Source organism: Plectropomus leopardus, chromosome 7, assembly GCF_008729295.1.
Source record: "Plectropomus leopardus isolate mb chromosome 7, YSFRI_Pleo_2.0, whole genome shotgun sequence".
NCBI classification, from domain to species: Eukaryota; Metazoa; Chordata; class Actinopteri; order Perciformes; family Serranidae; genus Plectropomus; species Plectropomus leopardus.
Window position 1 is genome coordinate 14,203,208 of NC_056469.1, and position 22,488 is coordinate 14,225,695.

The 22,488-nt window shown below is 39.7% G+C and overlaps 1 long non-coding RNA gene across 1 annotated transcript in view; it reads right to left on the bottom strand.

Annotated features, from left to right (window-relative positions):
* Window positions 1-17,755, bottom strand: part of LOC121946053 — a 126,840-nt gene extending 109,085 nt beyond the window's left edge. The window contains exons 1-2 of the long non-coding RNA XR_006105988.1: window positions 17,673-17,755; window positions 15,802-16,181 (exon numbers count right to left, since the gene is read on the bottom strand). This is a non-coding gene — a long non-coding RNA (uncharacterized LOC121946053). The remainder of the gene's footprint in view (window positions 1-15,801; window positions 16,182-17,672) is intronic.
* Window positions 17,756-22,488: the final 4,733 nt, after the last annotated feature.

A 22,488-nucleotide genomic window follows, 5' to 3' on the forward strand; every position in this document is an offset into this window, starting at 1 on the left:
TCTCACCGTCTACTGTGGCACAACAACATCTTGCTGTGCGAGCCGGTGATAGAGGGAAGCAGACAGAAAAATTAAGTCAGAGGAAGAAATAAAGAGGCAGAAAGAAGAGGAAGGCAAGGGGGAGAAAGGAAAGAATAAATTACTAACAGATAATAAGAAAGGGAGGCAGTGTAAACACCTATTTGCAAGCGACCTTGTGTGCGCATGCTTTCATGATGAATATCTGTGTGTCTGAGTGGCCACAGTTCACTGTGTCAGCAGCTCTCATTACCACACACAGCTGAGGACATCAGAGAGCGTACTAAGTGGCGAGTAAAGCAGCTTCTGTCTATCGTGAATACAAACAACAGCAGCAGCACAGAGAGCAACACACACACAACAAACAACAGGAAAAAGAGAGGCTCACAAATGAACACAGAAACCACTGATGCACATTAAACACTTGCACACTCACACATATGCACACTGTCGAAGCTTGAAGTGGATTATCTACCCAACCCAACTGCAAAGTAGTCTGACTTGGTGCACAGGGATTAACTTTGCATGTGAAAAGAATATTCAAATTAATCAGAATTTAATTTGAGCCTGAACGAGGCCAGTCAGGTTGCTCTAGGCTGCCTGAGGTGGTGACATGCAGGCAGGTAATTTGGAATAAAAGTAAATGAGTCATATTAATGGACAATTCAGTTGCATGTGAACACTCTTAATTCCCTCTAGGCCAATTAAGGTGTTTACATGGGGCCACTTCAATTTAGAGAGAGAACAAATTAGTCTTGTTAACAAGTTGTTGGCCTGAATGTGACATTCCAGCAGTTAAACTAGTAACATAAAGGGTTTATGTTTAGGAAGTTAATAATGAGTTATGGTTAAGCAGACATCGTGTATATACACTGAACAAAAATTTAAATGCAAAACTTCTGTTTTTGCTCCCATTTTAAAAGGTCTAAGTTGTATAAAAGAAATACCCACAAGAGCTGTCTTCTGTGATGTTCATTTCACTACCAGAAGTCATTTGGCAGTACATCCAACCATACTGACAGCAGCACAAGTCGGTTACAATGACAAACTGCTATCATGTCAAGACCCTGGCAAAGACAACGAGCATGCAGATGAGCTCTGCTGAGAAGGTTTCTGACTGTTTGTGCAGGCAGAAATTCAGTTGTGCAAACCAAATGTTGCATCAGCTTTTCAGGGTAACAAATGGCCCGCGGTTTTGAGGCCGGTCGGATGTACTGCCAAATTAATGAAAACTACATTGCAGAAGGCTTATGGCACTGAAATGAATTTTACGTTCACGGGCAACAGCTCTGGTGGACATTCCTGCAGACAACATGCTAATGGCATGCTCCCTAAAACTGCGGCATTGCGTTGTGTGATCAAACTGCACATTTTAGAGTGGCATTTTGGTGTGATCATCCCAAGGCACACCTGTGTAATAATCATGCTGTTTAATCTGCACCTTGATACTCCACTTCTGGTCATTAACATGAATCTTAACAAATTTGCAATCAACATTTAAAAGAAATATATTTAATGAGTGCATCTTTACCTACTTGGGGGCAAAAACAAGTGTTGCATTCAAATGTTTTGTTCAGAATATAATAGTGACTGTTTTGTTTTTGGATGGTTCACTCCCCTGATCTGGTTTCCAAGTGAGGATAACATGCCGACTGATTATGGGGTCACTTGTAAGTCTACCCTCTGACAGCTATCTGAAAGCTAACACTGCTTGTCTTTCACAAAGTGCAGGCTAACAGGCTAATGCATAATTGAAAGCATGACTCATGCTTACTCAGCTAATTCCTCCGCTGAGGATGACGCCTTGACCTTGTCTGGACAGGAAATTGTGTCCGTGTGTGATTCAGCACTGGTTGGCTAGTCTTAATAAGAGCAGTGGCTTAATGTTGAGGTGTTGTGAACATTGCCACAGGCTATACCAAACACTGTGTGTGGGCTGGGCATGTGTGTGCATGTGTATGTGTGACAATTTCCGTGCCTAAAATTGTCAGTGAGTGACACACACATATATGCACACATGCACATGTGCGCGCGCGCGTGTGTGCGTGCGTGCGCGCGCGCACACACACGCACACACACACACACACACACACACACACACACAGTTTGAGTCAGAATCTAATTTTATTCAGCAAGGACATTTACAAGTACCATGAATTTGACCTTGTGAACTGGCGCTGGCAACACGGCACACTACAGAATAGCTACTGGCTGATGCATAATAATTAGATGCATAATAATAAGAGGAGGGCATGACTTGGCCTTATTCAGCCACATTCCCACCAGAGATTACGCATTGACCTCATATGAAAAGACCTAAAAAGAAATATGTCAGCCTTTATTCTCCGCTGGATCTTTTATACTGTCTAGCAAAAGCTTTAAACTGCAATCTGAAATTTTTGACTTTGTACAAATGAGACAAACTCATATTAGTGTGGGATTACTGCAGGTGAAAATAACAATTGAGGTAGCTTGCCATATGCTAAAATATATATTTAGTTAAAAAAGTATGCTCATTAATTTAAAGTGCTCTCAAAATAAATTAAAACCCCCACTTCACTGTGTTGTGCCATGTTTTATATTAAAATAAATTAGGCCTGTATCCAGCAGCATTCAGCATCCAGGCTGTATCCAACATGGAACTGCTACATTATTGAAAGCGGGGCATTTACTTGGGCTTATTCAGCCCCTTTCCAGGCACTCAGATTATGCCTCGCACTGAACTGGAAAATCGTGTCAGTGCAGATACTCTTACGGGAAGGCTCTCGTAGTCTGAGGCATAATCTGCCTCCAGGAAACCCAACTTTTTACATTTACCATCACACAGCTTTAAATGGCTCACCAGTATATGAAGATTCCCGTACATGAATAACCTCTGATGCAGATACTACAAAGAGAAAAGTGAGGTAATCACTGATAAATTTTGAGTCATTTTCCGGTATGCTATGCCACAATCATGCAACATTATAATTAATATAATAACAGTAAATTGAATATGATGAGGAAATGTGGATGATCGGTCTCTATATCCAGAGTGCAGAAGAAAAAAAACTACAGAACCAGAGTTACAGACTGAGTGTTTCTCAGAGATCTCAGGTGCAAAATATAAAAGTAAATAGCAACAATAATCAGTAAAACAGCCTCACTTTCAGTAAAGACAACCCTTAAAACAAACAGTCCAGCCGTAACCCTAAAAAACAATATAAGATAAAATAGTTAAAAAGTACCAAGCACATGTATGAAGTGGCGCTTTCAAGTGATTAAAAGTATAAATCTTATTATTTACAGGCTCTGTAGTTAATTGATCTAAATTAATCGTATTCATAAATTTTTGCTGTGAAAGTTTTTTTTAAAAAAAGTTAAAAATCAATTCACATTTATAAGCACAAATCCCACTCATTTATAAAGTTGGACAAGCACGTCTATTGTCAACAATACGGCCCTGCAAATGTTTCAAAATAAAAGGCCTTGTGTAAATAACTGATGGGATTCTGTCAACAGAGGCGTTAGAGGACTTTTATTTTGAAGCAGAAGCAGGGAAGTTTGAGTAAAACAGACCTCTTTGTATTTCCTCATCTCTGTGAGAGAGACTTTTAAACTTAAGTAAAAGGTGGTATAGAATCAATATAATTATCAAAACACCATTTTTTAATGTCTTTTTCTGCACATGGCACACTGAAAAAATCAGCGAGCCTCCATTTGTGTCTGAACGCCTTGTCGAGTGTGGCTTTACAAGGCTGGCTGCTAATGCTAGCATCAGAGGCTGTGCTGACTTGGACCTTCAGGTTCGCTCCTAATGCTTTGCTTTGAGGTTATATTTCAGACTGAGTCAAAAGTTATAGCATGGGGGCCTCAAAGATACATGACTGAGCCCTTTGGCTTTCTAAACTAGTAGCACAGGCTGTACACCGGGGACTGTCCTGCAGTGAAAAATGCATAGTACTGTGTTGAAAATCAACGAATCACCAGCCTGTTGCTTTGTGAAATTAGTTTTGATATAGCCAGACCTATCTTCGCACTTCTTTTTAACGATGTGTGTTAAACAAGGACAGCAACTTCTGAGCTAGCAACCTACACGCTAAAACATCTTTGAATGTTTCATGTGGCATTATCTTTTGCAGGGATTTAGCCATTTTAACACCAGGGCCCGCCTACAACTGTGCCAATGGTCCTCCAAAACAAGCTCCCTTCTAACGCTATTTTGTAAGGGCACTAGTGATGCATCCTGGGCTTAGTGCCGCCCAATATGACTGTGATGCGCTGGAGGAAATGCAAACAACCCTGAGTGTTTTTTTTCCCCTAAGTGAAGATTTAGGATGGGTTCAGCCAGACGTTTCACCAACTCTGGTACAAGATAAGTCTATCTGTGTTAGACTATAAGGCAGAATGTATGAACACGTGGAAACAAATTCTGGTTCAGTAGACAGGTTGTCTAGGTCTGCATGATGTCAGGTTGCTATCACTGGCTGTCTTCATGTGATCAGTTATCTCTCCAAGGGACAGATACAGCAACGGGCCAGAAGATGCAAATATCTTCATCCCACGCTTTCATATTGCTATGAAAAATGTCATATTCCTGAATGCAGAGTTGTTTGTAAGCATACACAAAGGAAGTAAAGGGTGTGTTATCCCCACAAAGGCAGAGACTGGGTGAGTTTAAAGTCTGATATCTCAGCTAGCGTTACAGGGCATAATCTGATTTATCACACCATACCCAGCTAAGCTCAAAGGTATCTCCATCAAAACAAATCTGATTCAGCACTAGTCAACCATCGTACAAAGTTCTGACAAGGTGTTATATAGCCAAAGAAAAAAAAAGATATGAGACAAGATCAGATTTTGGATTACCTTGTTCGACTATCACTGCCCCAACCGTGGCAAACATATAGCATCACAGCACCACGTAAACAGACCCAGCGATAGTATTTTGGGTATTCATGTCGAAAAGCTCCCTGTTTAATACTGATATTTCACCTCACTATAATCTGACAGCTATATCTGAACAAGATTACAGCTCATCGCAGTGCCACCAGGAAAAAAGCTCTGAGCTCTCAAATAGCCACATTACTGTGGATTAGCATTATAGTAGTAGGTCAGTCCATCAATTTAAAACACAGGTTTTATATTTACTTTTCCAAGCTGGGAAATTGATGTCACTGCGCTTGATATAATTAAATAGGTAATAACAAAAATATGGGATTGTATCATCTAAAAAAGGAGGGAAAGACAGAAAAAAAACATTCTGAAGTGACACTTCCAGGGCAGCAAGATTGGAGTTCGTGCTCATTTATTGCATCCCCTCATGGTTTTACATCACTGTAGATTCTCAGACACTCTCCTGCGCTTTTATCCCTTTATAAAATATTTGCTACTTTGCTGTAATCTTTTTTTTGTTTTGCAAAGTAAATATTTTAAATAATTACTGTCAAAATACTACACGTTCTTGGGAAAATCAGAGGATGCCAGCTTCAAACAGAACTGGAAGCCTTAATTTCCCTTTCAGTTTACTGACTGCGGCTGGCAGACGCTTTAGTTTTGAGCTTAACTGGGTTGCGTCTGACAGTTAAGGCAGGTTCCTATATGATGCAGAGAAATGTTCCTTTCTGGCTGCCAGAAATGTGGAGAGGATGACACAACATTACTATCAATTTGTTTACAAGTAGAAAGAGGATGTAAGCAGCCCCCTACTGTCTTGTTTCAGTTCTTGATTTCCCAAAATTATATGTAACATCAAAAAATTAGCAGCACTGCTTTAAGTTAGATTGGAAACTTGTACAAGTAAAAAAAGTCTGGTACCAAAAAAGTCTGGTTTTAAAAGTAAGCTGCTCGTTGACCAATGTCAAGGACAGTTCCTATTATGCAACTTGAAGGCTGCTTCAAACCAAGCACCAATTTCCAAAGCTGAAAAACGAAGCCAATGCAGAAGTGCCTGCAGTTCCTTAAATGGTCAGTTGAGACTGGCTCGAAAACAGAGCAAATCCCCATCGACTTCCATGTTAAAATGCCCAACTTTAGAGCAGACATACACGTTTACGCATGGTACAAAAAACTGTTTTGGTCCCTATAGCTGATATCAGCATTCATGACAACTCTACAGGGGGTGATTTTTTGAATATCTCACCTGTTTGCATTTTATTAAGGCTTAAAGTTACACATATTTAATGGCAGGCTGTTTATGAAGCCTCGCTCCAGTCAGAGAGTCAGAGTCCTCCACACAGCTCCACTCCACTGCTGGCTCAAAAAAAACAAGATGGCGACAGCCAAAATGTCAAACTCAAGGCTTCAAAAAGGCAGTCCAAAGACCAATGGGTCATGTATTAGTAGCTATGTCCATTTTTTCTACATTCTATGCTTCAAAGGCACAGCTACAGAGACTCAACATGCAAATAAATGTTGGTCAGACTATGACTGAAGCAGCCACTACTTGCTATAACTGTCCAAGGTGTCACAACAATTAGCATTGGCACAGTCCAAAGGGTAGCACCCATGTAGGTGGTGGGCATGACACCACAGCCAGGAATTCAGCCAGACGCAGCCTCTATGTGATTTTAGAGCTGTCATCAGCCGCACCACCTCCCACACACCTGCATCAGTGGAGAAGAAAGAAGTGGAGCCACAAGTTTTACTGTGGGGCATGCAGGGGGTCAACCTTTCACATCAAGCCAAGAGCCATGGGCAGCTATCTGAATCCTCCCACTCTGGGAGGCCTGACAGATCCTAGTCTGTGCCCAAACATGTTTGTTTTTGCAACAAAAAGGGTCAGAGGGATAACTGTGTATGGAGAAAAACAGTGACACAGGCAGGTCATGTACTCCAACACAAGACTTGACAGTCCAATGGTTCATTAATGATTGGTCTCACTCTCCTCAGACTTGATGGTCTCAGTCATTTGCAACTTTGCTCTCTATAGCTGGCTAATTGTGGTCTGAAATCACTGTGCATCAATTAGCTTAAGACATATGTTATTTCAATTAAACAGTATAGTACAGTACATTACTTTTCCTTCATTAAGACACAACAGTAGGGATCTCCCTTGCTTCTGATTTTCAAACTTGTAAACATGGCAAATTTTCAGGGAGAACAATTTCAGATTTTTCCAGACTAAATACTAAAGAAATGGAAACAGTCCTTGCATTTGAAATGTTCTGTGATTGGTCTTGTACATACGCTATCTGAACTGAGCTTGTGATGTGTCGTCTTGCTCTGCAAAGCCAGCTTAAGACTTTTAATGGGTGCAAAGGAACAGACACAGGCATGATGTCCTAAACTGATGTTATGGAATGTTTGCCACAAATTAGCCAAACTGCAAAAGGGTGTATGGAAAACTTTTTACAGAGACTATTAATCGGGTTTCAGAAATTGCTGATGGAAAGTAATGTTTACTAGAGTGGGGGGTTGGGTGATAGCCTGTTTGGTGCTGGTGGTTTTTGGCATAAAAAGCATAGAAAGCAGCAGGAACAGTAAGGTTCATTATTTAAAAATAACTGCTTATATTTCTATGCAAAAGTGAAAAGGTGCAAAAAAGGAATTAGGTAATTCTGACACAGATAGCTATGAACAAAATAAAGAGAGTAATGTAATCTATATCAGTGGTTCTTAACTGGTGGGTCCATTCTGAATGGATCGCAAGTGACTTCCGAACATGTCAGGATTGTAAAAAAAACACTTTATTTTTCTGACAGAAGGCTTTTATTTTGAAGTACCATTTGATACTGCTCAACTACTTTCTTGTCAGTCTTTTGGTATTATTTGGCCTATGAACATGCTGTGCCTTTGCAGTGTTTTTTTATGTCACTGATCTTGAAGCAATAATATGCACTTTTTTTGGTTACGGTGTTATTTATTTACTACATTTTAGGCAATTGCACTTTATTCTTGCAATATGTTTTCTTTCGTTGTGTGCTAAGACCACGTGTTGTTTACATATTGTGAAATAAATTTGAATATGCAGTCATTTATCCAATGTGTGGACCTTGAACTAATGACAAAGGACAATATCTGGACCCGTGGCAGGACCAATCGAGAAACACTGATCTATTCAATCTGTAAGTGAAAGGAGATAAGAGGGTGATAAAAAAAAAAAAAATTGCCTACCATAAAAACTGTTTCAAAAAAAGAAAAATTTATCATAGTATTAAACCACAGTCAATCACCGCAGTACTGGTACAATCACGTTACCGCACTGTGCCTTCAGTGAGCATGTCAGTGTTCATCCTGGGTGTTTGTGTCTATAAAATGACTGCTTCTTAATCTCCTAACTACCAGACAATAACAGATTTGTCTGTGATAAAATCCTGATCTTTACATGTGTGTCTGTCTGTCTACCAGGCATCTTCATATGTGTCTGTGTTCCTGTGTGGGTATTCCTGATGCATGGCTGTGTGTGTGTGTGTGTGTGTGTGTGTGTGCGTGTGTGCATATGCGTGTGTGTGTGGAGCAGATTTAGCTTTGATAAAACCCCAGTCTTTAGAGGGATTATCCGTCCATCCCCAGACAGCAACATGCTGTGCATTTATGGAGGTAATAAGTTGACCTGTAATAGACAGACAACTGGCCAAAGCTCTTATTGGAAATTGTGTCCCTATATATCTCCACCTGGGCAAGGAGGGGAAGAAAGCAATATCTTCAACAGCAGTTAGACCTGCTGTGCAACACAACATGTGAGCTCCCATCCAGTGAATTTTGATTTGGCGCTTACCTTTATGGGTTTTCCGACTGATTTGCTGTGCTATTGTCTGCCGTTCGCTTTTGACTTCACTAACATCCCAAAGGGCAAATGTGCAGCAGGCGGAAAAGTGTAAGCACACAATGTGGCGCAAAGCAAGACATTAACATTTAAACCAAAACATAAATAGCAATCTACATGACAAAGTCCTGTCCTCATTTTCCCCTTTAGAGATCTAAATCTTTTCCTTTCTGCACTAAAAGCAATAACAATGTTTTTAGTTGTATTTCAGTCATTGCACCATTATTTAACATTATCCGCCAGCTATTTCTCATTGCATGATTCGGGTATTTCAAACTAGGACAAAATTCCTGAAAAGGTCATACAACGGCAGATGCAGGCTGAATGGTTTTCAGGTCAAAGCAGTAAAATAAATCTGTATTGCTATTATTTGCCAAAGAAAACCTTCAAATGTTATCTATCTGCTAAAAAAGCCTTTCAGCTGCCAGTCTTATTGGCTGCTCTGGAGGACTATGTTTTCCTTAAATTCAGTAACAGTCAGAAATAAAATGACTACCCCACTCCATCATGGTGAGGGAATTACTATCAACTGAAGAGAGAGGCATACAGGGCACTATTAAGCTTACTATCTTATTCTTGTCCTTTTCCTCTCTGTTTCCCACTTCGCTCTCATCCCACTCCTCCCTCCTTTCTTTTCTGCCCATCATTTACCCCCATGTCTCTTTCCCTTGCTTCATCTCCCTATGTTCCCTCTCTATCTCTCCCCCTCCCCTCCTTCAAACACTCTGCTATGTGCGCAGTCATAAAGAAATAATTTATTCCCATTCCCCCCAGTGCGGGTATGTATTAGCATGCAAGCGGAGCACGTTAACTTATCTCGCGGCTACAGGCGCTGAGTGGTAAAACTAAGCTCTGATAGTTTGCAACAGGATGACCACAGAATGCCTGTAGCTCGGAGAATTAGGGCTGTCGTCACAATTAGTAATGGTGGGCCTAATGTTTTACTGCACTGTAATTTACTGTACTCTACCCACAGTGTCCTGTATGACTTGCTGATATGATATGCATGAAAATGACTTCAGCCCAAATTACGCTGGTAGAGAAAATTAAACAAAATTAATAACTGCAGCCGTTTTGGAGTTCTCATCTCTATCAATTTAGTCTCTTTTTTTTTGGTCAAATCACAACACATACAAAATCTGTTGGAGCGGCTGTTCCACTTTGAAGATCCAGCTTGAAACTTATTTGTCCATCTGTCAGAGCTTTGCATCAAAGTATTACATTTCAGAGTGCAAACTTAGCATTAATTCATTCTAAACACACAGTAGCAGGGGTGTAGCACCAAATTCTGTGCCCTAAGCATAAGCAGTCTGTGTGGCCCCCTGTACTTCCTGTCTTTATCCATGGATCTCTCATGTAATTTTTGAACATTTATTTTTTTAAGGAAAGAAAGACAGGAAAGGGAAATATATCAAACTGGCTTTCTTTCCCTCTCTTTTCTTTCTTTTCTGTTTTGAAATTCTGGTGACGGCATCATGAGCAGTCACTCACTAAGGTCTAGCTGTGTATAGGCTATGGATGTATTAAAAGACCTGGATAAATCATTGGAGGCATGCCCCTGATCAATCCTATGACAGCTGTTCAGTAGCACATGCAGCAAAACACACTCTATTTCCACGGTATAAAAGTGCTCAGATCTTCTGCATTATGGGGACGATAGAGCATGAGTGGAGACTTACACTAACCGAGTGCTGCCAAGTGTGCCCGAGCGGGTAACTTCCATCGGCTAACTTCCAGTTTAGCGCTACACTAACTTGAACCGGTATAAAATAATCTAATCTTGCGGCTCCTCTAGACATCCAAATGTTATTGGACCAAACACATTAAATCCTGACACTTGAATGCATCATTTCAATTGGTTTTAATGCTCGAAAAAATGCATCCACTGATTTACAGATGTCTCTTTTCCAATGTATGTCCATGGGAAAAAGTCTTCTGGGCAAAATAGCATCATGTGACGGACCTGGACAGTGTAATTGTACATTTGGCTACTATATAAAATTTGCTTCAAAGCGGCTTGGTATAGGGATGATCCACATCCAGGGGCAAACTAAACCATTTTGTCCCTTTAAGGGGTGAGAGGGGCCTCGGATATCCTACAACATGGAACAAGTTACGTTCCAGTTCCAGCACCTAATTTTTGACTTTTCAGAGCATTTTGATAAAAATAAATTGGCTTAGAATCTGAAAAGTTAGTTCTTATCTAGAACCAAAATATAGCAAGATTCCCTTGAACTGAAGGGCAGTTGGTGATGACATCAGTGGATTTGTTAAATTGCACAGGTTGGAAAGAGAGGATGGAGAAGGCAAATGAGAAATCACCACATGAAAAAATGGTCTTATTAATAGTTGGCCTATGCTTTCTTTTTGGGTAAAAACAAGGGTTCTACAATAACAAACCAAACGTTGTCTGGTAGTCAATGTAATCTGAGATTTACTGCTATAATAAACTGTGCAATGCATTCAGTTGATGCATCCTTGATTACAATGGTTCTGCACAAAACTGGTGGAGACACGGGCTGGTTCACTGGATAGCATCATGATTCCAAGAATCCTGAGTGGAACTGGTTCAAGAACACAAGCTGATTACATGGAAAAGGGTGAAGAAAGCTTCCATTATTATAAATACAAAGTTCTGTTTAGCTAATCTGAACTTATTTATGGCACTTATTACTTGGAAAGAAAAACTAAATCTAAGTCATAGTTTTTCAGGGGAAAAGTATGATTTTCAGCACTGCCCCTACACAGCAGTGGGTAAATAGTGTCACGAGTATCAAATACTGCAAAATCAGATTAGACCTTAACTGGTAGTTGTTGTCATTTTGTTGTTTGATGACCCAGAAAAACTAGTGTACACATAACTGTATTATATGTAATACCCACAAGCTACATGCAAAGAGGGGAAAAACTAACCCTGATAGCTTTCCTGAGGCTGACCACAGGATGTCTGAGAGAATTAGGCTTACGGTAGTGATTAGTTATTCTAGTCTAATGCACTCTGCATAACATCAGGCCAGCTCACGGACATGCCATGCAATACTAAAATATAACTAGAAGAGAATAACTGAGAATACACTGATGTCTGCAGGATTGGTGTCAATGTGCCACTTTGCTTCGACACAGTAATATGCTTTGTGCTCCTAATCAGACTAAACCAGAAAAAAAGAATGAAGTACTTTATATTAGTGTACTAGCAAATACAGATGGGATGAGAGATTATGGTGACACAGATTTAGTTGTGCATATGCTGCAGAGAGAGAGAGAGATGGTGTGAAAGCATCGCCCATTTTAATAAGCATTCCAGCTTAGAGGGATACTGAGACTTCAGAGTTGGAAGATGCCACAGATTGCTGTGCAAATGTTGTCCCATGTAACTCAGTGGATTAGGTTTAGTGGTTCAACTCCCACTGGGACGTCTGTACAGAAAAAAAAATGCATTCTTTCATAAAACGTCCACCAAATGGCAAATGTTATGAAAACTGCACTGTCCTTGATAATAGCATTACAGATAAGCAATGTAATTAAGCTACACACAGCGTTGCATGCTGTATTGCAGCAGAAACCATGCCTGCACGATGCCTATTAAGAGCTCAGTGCTGGGCTTGTCACAGTGATTAGTTATGCTAAAGCTGATGTTTCTGTTTTACTCCCAAGTTCATTAACTTGGTACTGGACTAGATGTACACACTTGTAATCCACAGTATCATAGGTAAATGGTAGGCCAGGCTTGTTGTGGAGCTCCAAATGTTCAAGCGGGACTTAATTTGCATAGCATTGCATCTAATTTTACATTTAAAGCCAAAGATAACTCATATATTCCTATATAAAACTGTGGTTGCAGTTGAAAGTTGTAATACATGCTTAACAGTGCAGACTTATTCAATTCTATATTCCATATTGTAAACATATATAACATAAAAAAAAATAAATAAAAAGGTTAAAAAAAAAGGTAGAAATCAGGAGTTTCTCAAGCAGAAATTAAGTCAAGGATGAGGTCAAGATGAAATGCACCACACACTCTCTCTCCATATTTCATCTTCGTTTTTTCCTGTAAATGCATGACTCATCAGCACCCATACTCTGCCACTGACCTACATCTGTCCCACCTGTGTGTCACAGTGTTGACTGACCCACATTCACACTGATCCAGACCGCGACCTGAACCTGTTCCACAGGAGCAGCAGGATGCTGATAAATGCTTTTTTACCCAGAGTCTTAGTTCATTAACCGTCATTAAGACAATTGTCGATACAGTCAGGTATATTCTTTTTCCTATAAATTTGATGGTTTTGGGCTGAATTAGGGTGGTCTTGTATAATTTATTTTATATAATTCAGCCAATGAAAGCAGACGTTAATTTACTGCCCCATGATTTTTTTTTTCTTGAATCTCTATGAGTTTGCTGAGCTTACCGCTCTCATCATATATTTTAATCAGCCTGAATGTTGTTTCCTCACATTCTCTTTAAACTAACGTTTCAAGTGTAAACCAAAAAGATGTCATCACCCCTCGCTTCCCATGTTGTTCCTTGCATATGCTTACAGTGATAAACAAGCCATTTCTGAGCAGACATGGTAGATTAACATCAGCGCATAAAGCCAAGAGCAACATCTTTGTATCTCTGCCTCTCTCTGCAGCAGAGTAACAGCATGGTGAAAATGTGATGCTGGGGGACCATGTGGGCTGCCATGCACAGAGGCCGGAGGCGGAGCCTGGATGCCGACAAGTACCTCTGCGTGCTCCCATTGGCTCTAAATGACATCACTGCTAAAGAGTTAATCTTGCTCTCTCTCTTCCTTACTCTCAGTATAGTAAGCACAGGTTAAATGGGCTGCCTGCATCTCTCATGACTTTTTCTCCAGGATTTATAACCGGCTTGCAAAAATTAACTGTTGCATAAAAACAGGCACAATACAAAAAAAATCTTGTTAATTTTAAAGCCCCATCTCCTGCTATCTATAGGACAAACATTTGCGACTACACTCAGGCAATTACACACTTCTGTATATCACGCAACATCTCAACCCAAATGTTACACAGGAGAACTGATATAGAACATATTAATTAGGCCAAGCAGACTGCACTGGATATGTCAAGTCTGCTGGAACACAAACTGTGCACATGACTTAGTGAAGCTGCATTCAATATCTTAAGGGTCTGGAAATGTTCACAAATAATTAAGAGATAAATATTTATGTGGCAGTGGCGTATACCAAGAAATATGCACATGATCTATCATCAACTAGCAAATATTATACCATACATGTGCACTAAATAGACTGGTGGTCATGAAGCACCACAAACTTTGAAACTTGTCTGAGCTCTGGGCACTTTACTGGCCAAATGTGTTCTGGGTATTCAAGTGAATGTATACACAAGTGTGAAAAGTCAACAATGCAAGTTGTGTCATCTGCTTACACAACCGCAGGCTGTGGCAAAGTTTCTGTATCTATAAACTTGTTTTTAATCCTCTGTTGTTGTCCAATTATTAGGCTTATATTGTCTTCATTTTTGGGAAGCAAAAATAACAGACATGATTCTTGTAAATGATATAATCACATTACGGTCGTTTCCAAAGGTTAGAGGGAAAACTGTTTTAGAATGCCCCAGAGTGAGAGTCTTCAACATTTTTCAGGCCAAGGACCCCTTAGTTCAAAGAGACACAGAGCTGGGACCCCCTATTACATATATTGTAATAAACTGAGCTGCAATTGAGATAATACTTTGAATATTTTTAGGTCTTCTCTCGTTTGTTCTGACCTGTAGCTGAGTCAGCAGCAGTCGTAGCATGGCTAGGTGAATTAGTCTCACATTCTGCACTTTCACCTGGGGTTTCTGAGGTGGACAGTGTGTCAAGAATGTCTATACACTTTAAATTAGTTATGTCAAAAGTTCAGCCCAGGAGCCAATTGTGGCCCTCAGACTGATTTTGAAAGGCACTTCGCTTGTCTTTTAAAATATACTTTACAATTACCAAAATATTATATAAATAAATATAGCATTAATTTTCATTCACCTCACAATGGCAAGACAGCCATACAGATTGTAGACATACACTAAGTAGGAACTACGTAGATGACACTAATGTGTTTTCATAAATGAAAGGTCAAAAAGCAAAGGAAACGTTACCTAAAACCAAATATTTCCTGCAACGTAGACATGCATGGCAAAAAAAAAGCATTAAAGTCAAGAGCAAGGGCCATCGCTTTCAGGAATGTTGTAAAGTTGTATACTTTTTCACTTAAAGATGAAACAGTCGCATATGTGTCATTTATATTTGATTTCTTTTATAACTCATATGATGCAATAAGTGGCTGGCCCCAAGGTATTTTCACATTATCTAAATCTGACACCCATTCTAAAAAGTTTGGATACCCCTGCTTCAAATAACAATACAGCTAATTAGCCAATATGTTTCAATAGTATGTAAATGTTAGCTAATTAGTTCACTTCAGGGATAAGTGCCACACAGTGATTTAGCATTAGCTGGCTCACATGATTTCACAAGGATTTATGGGTAACAGTTGTGTACCATAAAATTAAATGTTTTTTTTTTTTTGTTTTTTTAAAGGAGTGGGTCAGTTTATCTTTGCTCATAATATGTTGTTTTCATGTTAAGATATATCATTAAACATATTTAAATTTTTTAAAAAGAAAAATGAATTTAAACTTAAATATTAAACAATAATTTGGTGCCCCCCCCCCCTCCCCCAACAACAGACCTCCTGTTGAAGACCCAGGCTCCAGAGCATTGACTTTTTTTTTTTAAAGATGTAGCTCAAAATGCATTTTTATCAAATATATATTGGTTCTTGCTTGCACTTGAATAAACTCTGGCCTCACATAACAATTGTTCCATAAATAGCCACATATAGGGGGAACACAGCCTCTACCAAAATTCAACTGATATTGGGAAATGGGAAATAAGTGGGGGTGGAGTGTGTTTTAGTGTGTCAGTTCTTCCAACTGAGACAGACAGGCCTGCAAATAAAGGGTTGAACAAGTGCAACATATCAGTACTAAGTAATATCACTTACCATGCCGAGAAGGCCGAGGAGGATCACAAATGCAACATTCTGCTATCCCAGCGACTTTGGGCTGCGGGGACGTTGTCTTGTGGAGAGGCACACTACACATTTTTATAATCCTCAAAGTGTCTCCGTGAGCTTCAGATTTCCAGTGTGCCTAAAATGCATCCTGCCTGGCACTGCTGCTCCTGAAAGTTTAAATCCTTCTGAGATGAGTCTTCACCTTCTCCAAAAGAAAAAACTGCACAGTCTCTTAATCCTCCTCTGCGTCTTAAAAGCCGCTTGATAGGTGACTCTGTACATCTTCCATGTGATTTCCACATATTTTTCTTTCCTTAACCTCCAGCAGGAGAAAATGCTTTGCTGGTTAATCTGGTGTTAGAATCCACCTAAGGACAGATCCCAGAGGAATCAAGAAAAAAGGAGAGAGAAGAAAGTGCAGTTAAAACTTTATGTAAGTGCAACAATTTTGATCATTTCTTTAAACTGGTGAAAAAGAAGAAAACAATTGAATAATAACATGATAATAAATAGCATCTTACTAGCAGACATTTTAATATTTTGGTTTGCATAAAAGTTGGTATGAGCTGTATGAGTTTAAAATGAGTTTTAAAAAGTGGGGAAAAACAAACATATCCAGAACGAAATATTTTACAGAATGCAAAACTAATTTTGTTTCATTTAACAAACAAATCCTGTGCTTCAAATTGTCTTCTTTGTTGCCTAATAAAACATTTAAGGGTAGGGCCACTATACAATGGAATGCAGCAAATTCAAACAAGTTGTTTGGCCACACCTTCACATGATGAACAAACTTTTTAAAAAATCATATAAACTACTTTTTTTAAGTTTTACACACCTCATTTAAAAAAATCAAGATGAAACTCTAAAATAAGTCAAGTTCTTAACTATTTATCTTGACGAGATCAGGCAGGGTTTTATATATTTAAAATAAAAAAGGGAAGATAAAATCTTTTTCTACACTTTGGAGATTACACAACTAAAATCAAATTTTTTTTTATCCCGTGAAAAATAATTTTAAGCGCTCAAAAAAGTTGTTTCCTTGTGGATTTGCGCTCCTTTCTGCTGGGTTTCTTTGTATGGATTGAGAACAAAGGAGCCTTTACTGTAACAAAGAAGCTGCAGCGACTTATACCTGTTGCTCTGTTTCCAATACTATAACAAGTATCTTGCCGATTTCCGAGTCGCACCTACTTTGTAGTTATCTTTTTACCTTCAAATGTAATTCCCCGGTCGTGCAACAAGTTAAATTCTGTGTCAATGTTTTGTTTCTTGGAGACTTTACACCTGATTGCATTGTTCTGGATTCCCACAGTACACTAGCAACTTCGCAAAACAACAAACAACACTCGTAAAACTACAGCACAAGGGAGAAACTATTTTTAAACTATTTATGAACTAATATTTGTCACTTTGTCTTTTTTTCCAGCGTGCGTAAAAGGACCTTCTCTTCGCAAACTTCTGACAGGCAGTTGCTTTGTCTTGTGCGTCGCAACATCCCCAAGAGACAAAAACACGGCAAGCAGCACAAACTCCATCTCACCTCCACCATAAGGCTCGCTGACAATGTATTCTAAGTATCATTTGTTAAGTATTATTGCGCGTTATGAAGATGCGTGCCTGAGCATCCCCTCAAGTTCTCTCCTCAAAGCGCCCCGCATCAGACAAAGGAAAAGGGGACCGCTCCTCTCGCTCTCTCTCTTCCCGCTGCCTCTCATTCTCTATGTCTCTCTCCCTCTCTCCCCTGCTTTGTGCTCAAGTTTGAGCGCTGACGCACCAACTATAGCCAGCAACTTTTAACTGGAAATAAATTCGCAAAATCACTCCGGGGTGCAATGCAAAGGCAGAAGACAGCTCACCTGGGGGCGGTTTGCTCTGCGCGCGTCGCCGTGCGTCGTGGAAAAAGTTTGAGAGGGCACATCCAGCTTTGTGTTGTGGACTCCCCCTTTGTCTACACGTGTGATAGATGGATGGGGCTCCTTTTGGCCGCGCCTAGTTCATTTCGCTCTCCAAAGAGTCCCGCCCTCTCAAAGTCAAACAACTATGCACACAACAGTATAGACGGACTGTGGACACGTCTGATTCTGATGGAGCGCGCCGCTTAATTGTTTGTTTGCAGAATTATTTATTTATTTGTTTGTTTAAGCTCACAAACTCTAACTTATTAGTTTACCTTTCCTAAATCAAACGAGTAACCGTTTTATCTGCCACCCTGTCAGTCAAATATTGATCTTATTTTGATTTATATCATTGTGTTTTACGCACTAACGCCTCTTTGTTTGCCACGCGCCAGCATCCTGCAGATTTCCCCTTTTGATATCTCTCTCTTCTCTCATCTTCTAGTGGCCACTAAAAGTAAAACTCCAAACTGCCACACTCTCTGCTTTATCATTTCTTTCCTTTTTCTTCATTTTCTTGTCTTTTTCTTTGTCAGTGTCAAGTGTATGTACACACAGGGAAGACAAAAAACTTTCTGGATGCACCGCCTGGAGACAACCATTGTGTCTGGACAGCATCAGCAGGGGAACAAAGAGACAAAAGAAAGAAAAAAAGGTCTCATTGTTTTGCAATGCACAAAGTGGCACGTAAATATAAATCATGACAAGGCTGCTTCAAGGTGAAACCTCTTCAACTGGAAAGCACCATTTGTAGTCAAAGTAGCCCTATGAAGTTAAGAAAAAAAGGTTCATTTTTATGCTGATTTTCAGCTTATGTTTAATGTTTTTACATGTTACGGGAATATATTACCACATTATTAAATTGTATGTTTAAAAATGTTTAAAACCATCCATGTCATTTTGTTAGTTTTACAAAGGGAATGGCATTATTTGGTTTTCATTATAATGAATCCAGTCTATTATTGTTACACCTGCTTATAATTACAAACATTTGACCGGAGTACTAAGACAAAGGAGTAGAAGCACTGCTGGGTCTTTGTAGTGGTACCTCAGTTATATATTCTATCTTGTGAAGGGCTCTTTGCATGGGTGAAGTATACTCTCAATCAAAAAATATAAAACGCTAGTCTCCTTCAAAAACTATGCAAGGCACACAATCCAGGGTAAAATGCCTTTATTTTACATGCAAAAAATCCAAGTGTGCAGAAATTTATCAGTTTGTATCAAAATGTGACACAATTCCTCAAAGTTCTGTACACATGTGGCCAAATTGCTTTTAAAATGCATCAGTATTTTTTGTTTGTTTTAAAGAAGCACTATGGATCAATTCCAGCTATACAGTAACCTGAAGGGATGTAAAACAAGATGCTATTGGTCAGTGACAGCAGTGGTGGTGGGGTGTTGCCTCTGTGTGTGTGTGTTTGTGTGTGTGTGTGTGTGTGTGTGTGTGTGTGTGTGTGTGTGTTTAGAGGGGAGGTAGTGGGGGAGAAAGAGAGCAGACAACAGAGACAAGCAGAAGCAGTGAAGTCATAACTGTGTCTTCTCTCTGCCGGCTATTAGTGTTCCTCTTTGTTCCGATTGTTATATTTTCATGCCCCAGAGAAAGAAATCAACCAGACGGACAACAGACATACAGTATGTAAACACGTGCAATGACAGCTATTAAATAAACGTTAGCAGGAAGATTTTTAAAATGTAGTCTGAGTGGTCCTGCCTGTTTTACTGCACTTGTTTCCAACAGATGAACAGGTATCTCTACCGGCTCTTGGCAGTCACACAGAAGGTGCCACTCTCACCCACATGACTACCTGGGTCCTGAAAACAAACCAGAAAAACAAACAGGCGCTTGTCTGTGAGTTCCAGTTTAAGTGATGTTTCTGTTTGCGTGGATGCAAGCCTACGGGAACATCTCAAAGACAGAGCCTGACAAAAAACTAAGGATAACAGACACCACTACTGTGTCCTCCATTCATATGCCAGACAGACGGAAATAAATAATAAAATGGGAATGCTACTGTGTGGATTGAAAACAACAGAAACACATGGCATTAATACAAAAAATACGTTAAAAAAATACAGAGGGAGGGAAGTCATACCCCCACCATAACCACAGCTCCATCCACCCCTCTAGGTTGAGCTTCCAACAGTTACATATACAGACAGGCAGACAGAGATACAGTCATGCCACCCTCACCCCCTCCCTCCAGCAGAGCTCTTATCCTCCCTGCTGTGGTTTTACTGGGCCACTGACTCCAGCAGTCAGCCCGTTCTGCTCCGCTCTGCTCTGCCCTGGCTGCTGCATGCATATCTCCCACTGCGGAGTCAGCTGAGCCAGGCATGAGACTGCACACTGAACAGGCTACATACAGCTTAGAGGAGCTTAGCACACACACACATACAAATGCTGGAGCTGTTAGGACATTTGCAAGATTATACCACACACTGAAGATATTATCTCCTTGTATGATACATATTTATCATCAGGGTGTTAAGAAATAATGTACAGTGGGTGTTACACAATGCATATAACTGCCAGCTGAAAAGATGACTGTTTACATTCAGTGTTAAGGCAGGAGTTAACATGCAGCCAATTAAGCTGTGATAAAATGCATGTATCTGCATAGTGGTGTGATGCTGCAGGGGCTTAGTTGTACAGTAGCAGACTCATAAAATCACTTACGCACTAGTGTACACTCACTGTATTTCCTCTACAACTGCAGTTGCTGTTTGCACACAGCTAGGGAATGCACTGTATAAAATGAAGTTAAATCTGCTGTCTGTTTAGTGTGTTGCACTTACTTATCTCCTCTCCTGTGGTCCTATTGCTGTGAATCACTGAACTCATGACACAGATATTTATTTCTGTACATAATATTGTATATGTTGAATAAATTGGACTGCATTTTAATTACATTTTTTATGAAATCCCCACCAAATATCTTGCTACTTACCTACTCATTACACACAAGCAATTAAGCTCATCTGACTAGAGTGCTTTTTTAAATAATACTGAACTGTGCAAAAACTGCACAATGTGCGCCAGATACACAAAATAATGATCTGAAATGACTTACATAGCAATTATTTAATTTTTAATATAAGGACATGCTAATAGTCTTGCCATTTTAACATAATTTTGTATTCAATTACAACATAAAAAAAAACACAGAGCTCTATGAAACGAAGTAACCACTGCTGTTTGAACCATACATAATGACTCCACATACAGCTACGGCACCTATAATTTCACACAACTCAATGAGCTGTTATGCAATAGAATAATGCTAAAGTACCTCTCCAAGGATGCCATACACAACAAATACAAGGCTCATACTGCGTACTAAAGATTACTTGAGTTTGCTGTTTTACACCACTGACGCAAGACAATGAACATTTTTCTTTTCACAGATGTATTTGTGGATGTGTGACTTACAGTGTATGGTCTAACTGCAAGGATCGCCATGTCATGTGGTTCATTTTTATGCATTGAATTTTTAACCACTCACACAGACACGCACATACCGTAGACAGACAGACATGCTTGTCAGCTATGCTGGAGGGCCCTTGGCTGACTGCTGCTAAAGCAGCCCTTCCCCCACGATAAGGGTCTGTCTGGGAGAGGGGGAAGGGAAATCATGACTGTCTGAACACCAGACAGCCAGCATACAGCACAACAGGCGAGAACAGAATAGAGCATCAGTTTGGCTGGGATGAAGCTAGAGAAGATTTACCTTCTGAGCTGCTAATTGCAGTGCATTCTCCAATAAAAAAAAATACATTTATTGCAGCTTTCCCTTACCATTTAGCCAATTAAAGTGACCCTCATATGTGTGCAGTGTTTATTACACGCAAATAAGCAACATTTTATTCTTCAGCAATAATATATTTTGGATAATTACACAAAGCTAAGTAGGAAACATAATTGGCTACTTCAGGAGCACATTAGTGATGACAAAGTGCTGTTAGTCATAGGACGCTGGTAAAAGTGCTAACCTTTACCCCTTCGTGGTCTGTTAAATAAGGCTTCTATGTGAGTGGATACTCTACCTATACATTGTACAGATGTTTTAATGGCAGCTCCCTGCTGTGAAGCTCCATCTGGTCAACACAGGTTTACCTTTCATGTTCTTGGCTTTAGATGAGTCTATGAGTACTGAACAGAGGATGATGTGATAAAGGATGCAGGCGGTACATAATTATGTCAGCAGTTTTTCTCTAATGCATCATATTTTTAGAAGTGATTGTTTTATAGCGGTTTAAGGGGGAAACATCTATCTCTCCATGCATATATTGCTGTTCGTGATGATGTTTTATGCTTATGCAGATCCATCTAAACTAATAATTTGATCATTTGTTGGGATTTCTGAAGATCTTCAAACCAAAAAAGATCATGAAAGCGTGTCAGTATTGCTGGGATTCCTATCTGTGTATACACTCACAGTCATTTTCAAGCTATGTCATGTCATGTTATCATCAGTACGGACCAAAATGTTTCATATCAACACTCCCCTACTAAGATACATTTTGAATGCATGATGTGGACTTAAGCCTTATGGTAGCTTAACATGAAAAACCTATTAAATATGTGTCACCATAGGGTTAAATAATCTTATTGATTTTCTCTGTCTGAGTCTATATAAATGCACCTTGGCTCCAGAGTGATGTTGTATAAGCTTCCCAAAGGCTTTGCAGAATCAGGACCATGCATCCTAAGTCGATAGGGAAGGGGAGAGCCTGGTATAAAACTCTCAAAGTCAGTCCTGTCTATTGTAGTGTA